We start from the raw sequence: 7153 nt of genomic DNA, 5'->3' as shown, positions 1-7153 counted from the left end.
ATGGGGAATAAATATTTAGTAATGGGCTCTTCACTCTAGCAGAGAAAAACAAGGAATCCAATGGCTGGAAGTTGAAGCTAGATAAATTCAGACTGGAAATAAGGCATACATTTTTAAGAGGGAGAGTTAGGAAACACTGAATTACAATGTTAGTGGACAGGTTTCAGAGTAGCAGCCGTGTTAGTCTGTATCCGCAAAAAAAAAAAAAAAAAGACTTGTGGCACCTTAGAGACTAAGAAATTTATTTGAGCATAAGCTTTCGTGAGCTACAGCTCATTTCATCGGATGCATCCGATGAAGTGAGCTGTAGCTCACGAAAGCTTATGCTCAGATAAATTTGTGTTACACTAGTGACACTCCATGTACTTCAGTGGAGTTACTGTCTATTTACACCAGTGTGAGACCAGAATCAAGCCCAGTAAACATAGGGCAATTCTTGAGAACTCTTCTTGATTTTAGAAACAATTTGTTAGTTGAGAAGTGCCATCTTCTCAAACAATTTAAAGAGTTAAAACTGTCCGTACACCATTTTGCTTATTTTCCTAACATATATCTAAACTGACTTTTTTTCCTACAAAAATTATAGGCACAACTGTAATTATAGATGCTCAAATTCTGAGGTGTTAGCTACTCTATAGCATTTGAAGAACTCTAATTGACTACTAGTGAATGCTGATATAGCCATTTGAGGATGTAAAGTACTATATCATACTGGTTAGCATTAAAGTCTCGGCCGTTTTGCCTTTTTCTAATTAACCTTGGAAATCCCTGTAATTAATTATTATAAAGAATACTGAAGTATTGGCAATTAATGACAAGCAGGAATTATAAGTTCTAGTGGATATGACTGTATAGTCCATAGTTTTCATGAAATACTTACACAATACTTGATTACTTGGGGGGGTGGGGTCTGAAAATATGGCTGGGTCACAGCCAAATGACTGACCTAAACTTGTACAGTGATGTCTTAGAGACAGCTGAATAAAATAATAAAGCACAATCATTAATAAAGAGGAATTCAAGTAACCCTGAATTGGAGCTTCCCAAATGTCTGAGCCTATGCATCCTCTCCAACTACAGCTTTCAGGTTTCTAGCAGAGCCATACTTCTACTGCCTAAGCTCCCACTGAAGTGATCTTTCCCTCCCTTGGCTTCTGCTTTTACAGAGCAGATTACGCACACTGTACTGCCTCAGCTCCTGCTGACTGATTATTGCTGCACCTGTGATGCCTTAAATTAGCTACAGCTGTACTGGTGAAGATCTAATTGCTGCCATTTGTCAGGAAGCTGATGACTGACTCAGTCTGTCTCACTCTGTGGATCCTGTTGGAGAAAGGGTAATTCCTATTGCCCCTCAGACAGAACTTCTACCTACAAGAACTGGAGAAGTCAAGACTAAACTAAGGTTTTTCATTCACCGTGAGTCTCTTCCAGCTTCAGCCAAGCTGCAATCCTCCTTTAAGCCCTTCAGTAGAGAAATAAGAGGAAAAAAGTTTTGTTTTTTTCAGGGAAAAGTATGAAATTGAGAAATTGCCTCAGCAGTCTAGGTAAGAAGAATAATGGAAGATATTGTTAAATACTTTGGGCTAGATCTGCTAGTATAAATCGATGTAGCTCCTTTAGAGCTTGTGAGGATGACATCCTGGCTCTACTGAAGTCAATGGGAGTTTTGCCATTAACTTCAATAGGACCAGGATTTCACCCTGAGGCTCTGGCTCCTTCTCCATGCACCATCTGTATCCTATTCTCTCATATATACATGTAAATCGGGGGAGGGGATTATGAATGCAAAGGAGGAACTACAGAATAAAGGGGAATATCACCAGGGTCCTAGAAACGGAAGAGAGTAAATCTTCCACTGTCCCTATGCAGCAGCTTGGTGGAAAGGCTCCTTTAAATGACAAACAAACAAACAGGAGACCCTGAAGTCAATGTTGAGCTGCTGTAAATCAACAGACAGCTCCTTCAAAGTCAGTAAGAGTTACTTTCTAATGGGGTCCAGAGAGGAAGAGAGAATGGTTCAGTCATCAGCTTTCTAAGAGACTTCAGCAGAGCTATGCTAATTTACACCAGCTGAGAATCAGACTCTCTATTCCTTGCCATGCAGTTCTCTAGGAGTCCTTATATCCCAAATAAGCCATTTTTATAGATAACCTCCATGTCACATCCTACAGCTTTGTAAAAAGGATTCCTAGCTATGACTTTTAGCTTTCCTCAGTTTCATGTGCACTAGAACCGATTCTATCAATTTTAAAAAGTAAAGAAATTGTGAAGCTACATAGTTTATTTCTACAGCAGTTTCCATGGGAATATCCCAATGATCTTTATAGCTATAAATTCACAAAGCATTATTACACATCTGTTCTCTCAACACCTCTGTTTTTACTAGAGTTGTGCAAAAATTTTTGCATAAAAATTTTCTGTCAGAAATGCAGATTCAGTTACACCAAAACATGTTGCTAATTTGGTCAATTTTGCCTGATTGTTTCAGTTTAAATAAAACCCTAAAAATCCAAACAAGATATATTTTGTTTTAACAGTTTTGAAAAGCATTTAGATTTTTTTTGTTCAAAACAACTTTATTTCAAAATTTCCTTTAATTTTATTAAAACACCAAACATTGAAAAATGCTTAATCAAAATATACCGTTTCAGCTCAAATGAAACATTTTGTTGACCCAAACCAAACTTTTTCTTCAATTTTTTGGATTTGCCAGCGAATCAAAAAATCAGTTATTCACCCAATGCTAGTTTTTACAGCTGGGGGAACTGAAAGAAGGAAGGGCTAAGTTTCAAGGTCACATAGCTATAAAACCCAGGTCACACACAACTCAGGGCCAGAAATAGAATCCAGGATCAAGATTTTCAAAAGTGCCTCAGTTTTTGGGCACTCCCTTGGAGACACTTTACAGGGGCTAGATTTCCAGGGAAGAGCTGCTCCGCTCTTTCTGAAAATCAGGAAGTGTCTAGCTTCAGCCAGCCACAGAATGCAGTGAGGTGGGAGTGTGTGCTCCAGACGGAGTGTGCTGGTGAGCCTTCAGGTAGGTGAATTCAATGTCATACTTTTGGTCATCAAAAACCAAAACAGGAGATAGAGATTCAAATTTATTTAGTCACAGGGGCTTGCCACGCTGCTACGGGAAGTCACAAACACAATTGACTACAAACTTAAAAATCTGTGTTCAGAATCAGAGAGGAGGCACCCTCGCTGGCCATCACTGCCTTGTGGAATGCATAGAGCCTTTTCCCATGCTCGGGGGGCCCAGGTAGAATTATTTTTGATGAGCTTGACTGTGCCATTAAGCCATCTTAAGGGGTAGTGTTGAGAAACACACAGCTCTGGGGGAACACCAGGACCTTCCACATTGGGGAGATTCAGTGGACCGAGGCTGAGCGATAGAGCAGATCAGGAATTTTTTTATGAAACGTTCTTTGCTAAATTTGTCAAAACTGAAACTGTTCACAGGAAAAGGACAATTCTGATGAATTTTGCATTTTGAAAAAGTTTTGATTTTTTTTTAATTTCCATATTTGAGGTCTAAACATCTTTTTGCTTGGAAATTTACATTAATGTATATTAAAAATGTCAAATAAATAAAATGGTCAAAAATTGACATGAAATGTTTTTGAATTATTGGAACATTTTGATTGAGCTGGTCTGAAGGGGATCTTTAGCTCACAAAAAAATTCGAGGTTGACTTTTTGTCCTGTTTTGGGAAAAAATTTGAACTCTTAAAAATTCTTGTGGGACGGAAAAGCTGTTTCCCACCTAGCCCTATGGAGCATTCTCTGCTACCTCCTTCTATGTGCTGCAATGGACTGCCTCATGCACTGCCAGCCACCACTCTGGGAAGGAATGAAGGAGGATCAGAGACATGTCCCCAGTTCTTATTTGCTTCCTCTGCAGTTCTGTTCTCCCCACAGGGAGCAGGGATCCCTGCACTTCTCCTGAGCATGGGGACTGGAATTCTGCCCAGTTCTTATATGGATCATGCAAGAGTGAGACAGAATCCTCACACACTCCCTCCCAGTGCATAGCTGACTAAGGGCCAGGCAGAATGGGGCCCTACGGCAGTTTTGCAAGGTATGTAAGTGTGATGCCAGTACTGTCTTCCTGCCTTCTGCATGTATTTCCAAATCAGACATGCAGAGATGTTGTAACTAAAGATGGCCTGGAATCCAAATCCCAGATCTGAATACCTCTGAGCATTGTGACAGGTTTCAGAGTAACAGCCGTGTTAGTCTGTATTCACAAAAAGAAAAGGAGTACTTGTGGCACCTTAGAGACTAACCAATTTATTTGAGCATGAAAGCTCATGCTCAAATAAATTGGTTAGTCTCTAAGGTGCCACAAGTACTCCTTTTCTTTCTGAGCATTGTGAAAGTCTGGAGGTGGGTTTTGCAGCTTGGACCCATCTCTAGTTGTAATATAATCTATCCTTGATCGTTTACAGCCTCTTACAGCTTTCAGTCAAAGACCAGTCAAGCTCGGCCTGCTTCGACAAGTTTGGTCCACTGCATGACAGATCAAAGCCATTAGTCCTTCCTGGAGATCAGTAAAGATGGGAAGTCACTAATCAGAGCCCAGCCCACAGCTGTGCCTGGGTTCATGGGTGGAGAGTGATATATTGCAGCATCTGCAGAAGCAGCAGCACGAAGAAAGAAGAGATTAAAAAAGGCGATGATAATCACAAGGCGACTATATTATTGGTTTATTCCCTCTATTTCCAACAAGCAGATGATGCAGCGGCTGCTTTTTTGCTCATAGTGCCTTTGATATTATGCCTGAATCTCCTTACACACTGGTTTCACCCTGGTATAAATCCATTTGTTTCAGTTTAGTCAGACCAGCATAAGCAAAAAGAGATTTCTGCCTGTTCCACTAATTCCTGAAGGTCGAGCAAAAACTGAAACTGATTAAGTAGTAATGGGTGATAACAGTGTTCAATTAACAAAGTAGTAATGGGTGATAACAATATGTGGAGTTGAATGGCATAAATGGACGGAGCAAATGAAGCTTTTCTACTGTATAGCTCAAGTAAAGTAAACTTCTAAACTGCTATGTCCATACATCTTGTAAGACATGACAGAACCTGGCAAACCAAGTGGCTTGTAGCTTATACACTCTTCTACTACACAGGTCTGTTGGATTTACCTGAAATTCATAGGTTCAGAATGGTTACTGACTAGAGGAAGAGAACAAACAAATGGATTCCTGATAATCACTAGCACAGGGGTGGCCAACCTGTGGCTCCGGAGCTGTATGCAGCTCTTCAGAAGTTAATATGCAGCTCCTTGTATAGGCACCGACCCTAGCGCTGAAGCTCCAGGCACCAACGGTCCAATGGGCCAGGGGGTGCTCACTGCTCAACACCTGGCTCTGCCACAGGCCCTGTCCCCACTTCACCCCTTCCCGCCCCCTCTCCTGAGCCTGCCATGCCCTCACCTCTCGCCCTCCCCCACGCCACGAAACAGCTGATCGGTAGGGAAAGGGAGGTGATGATCGGTGGAGCTGCCAGTGGGTGGGAGGCCCTGGGAGCAGGGGGGAGCTGCTGGGAGGCTGCTGACACATTACTGTGGTTCTTTGGCAATGTACATTGGTAAATTCTGGCTCCTTCTCAGGCTCATTTTTGGCCACCCCTGCACAACAGAATCACTCTTCTCAATACAGAGTTATTGTTTTTTTCTAAAACACAGAGATCATGGATACAATATCAATTTTTGATTATATGAAGGAAACTCGGTAGTGATTTAGGCCCTGATCCAGCACGGTACTCGAACATGCACTTAACTTTAATGGGCCTGCTCACATGCTTAAAGTTAAGTGTGTTGCTTGATCAGAGCCTACTGCTTTTTACAAGATCTGTTATACTAGCGATTTTTGTCTCATCTCAGCTTTGCAATGGAGGTCCTAATTGCTTGAAATCTTCTTGTTGCTATTTTGGTCTTTGGTTAGCTCTTGTTTAAATAGGTTTAAGTGAGGCCAGGTGGCTTAAAGTTTACTGAAAATAGTAAATGAATTAAAACTAATTTACTACAAAGTCTGCCAGTATGTTTTGTGTTATCAGTGTGTTTAGATTGGAGAAGTGTCCATGTCTCCTTCTTTGTCTTGAAAATGCACTGAATACAAGCACACTGTGTATACTCAGCAAATAAATAAGTAATCATAAACTATACAGCATATTTTCTAATTATTGCCCAAACCACAAACCAGAGTAAGGCAAGATTTAACTCTAAAACAATCAATGTAACTGGTAAACAAATAACTTTGGGGGCCAAATTCTCTTTCCTTTAGTCAGAGCTGTATGTTATTCCTGTATATAAAATGACCACACACCAATTGCTTTGGTCTAGTGCCTAGAAACCACAGATTTCTTCAAGAGGAATTTAATTCTTGTGTTCTCAAGCTTGCTCAGTTTACTTAAAAACAAACTGTCACTTTTAATATTACTTAACCACTTAGCCCAGACTCATGCAGAGAAAGTCCTCTTCTGCTTCAACAACTCCCTTCTACAGGAATCTTCCTTAAAACAAGTTCACTTAATATAATCTTCAGTCCAAACTTCCCTCTCTCCCTAGTTTAGAACAATATTAGTGAAGATTATTTCTCCCCAAACCGCTACCTTTTCCCCATGGGAAAAGTTTCACTACCCACATTCTAAGCCATACAGCATATATTGTCAAACTGACAAAATTTGATGATGCTCCTGAGACTCAGACAAACAACAAACCAAATCTGCTCAAGACGGCAAGCTCTACAACCTTCCTTCATGACAATACTGCAAGTTGAGTAGATACTGGAGAGCGGGATTTTCTAAAGGACCCAGAGTTGGCCTAGCTCTGCTCTGCAATGTTGGCCTAACTCTGCTCTGCAGTGATGCCGATGGGAGTGGTTTTGAAAATTCCACCCATCTCTCTTCAACTTCTCAGTAAGCTATTGGCTTGAAAAGAAGGACTAGAGCTCTGCTTTGTAAATCCTCCTCTACTATGTCGTGTCATCTAGTGGATAGGTCACCAGACTCTGAATCACAAAGCCTCAGTTCTATTCCCAGCTTTGCCACTGACCTGCTGTGCAATCTTGAGCAAGCCACTTCACATTTCTGTATCTCTGTTTCTGTGATGTTGGGGATTACTTTCTAGCACAAGGGGGGCCC

At 40.9% G+C, this 7153-nt stretch overlaps 1 long non-coding RNA gene across 1 annotated transcript; it reads left to right on the top strand.

Moving 5' to 3' along the window:
- Positions 1 to 2895: 2895 nt before the first annotated feature.
- LOC311514503 lies at positions 2896 to 5945 on the top strand. The gene is made up of 3 exons (XR_014709893.1): positions 2896 to 3040; positions 3924 to 4083; positions 4454 to 5945. It is a non-coding gene; the product is annotated as an uncharacterized lncRNA (long non-coding RNA).
- Positions 5946 to 7153: the final 1208 nt, after the last annotated feature.

Source organism: Lepidochelys olivacea (genome assembly GCF_965140295.1).
Source record: "Lepidochelys olivacea isolate rLepOli2 genome assembly, chromosome: 1".
Classification (NCBI taxonomy): Eukaryota; Metazoa; Chordata; order Testudines; family Cheloniidae; genus Lepidochelys; species Lepidochelys olivacea.
Note: the sequence above shows the minus strand (reverse complement) of the source record. Positions and strands in the feature narration are given on the sequence as shown.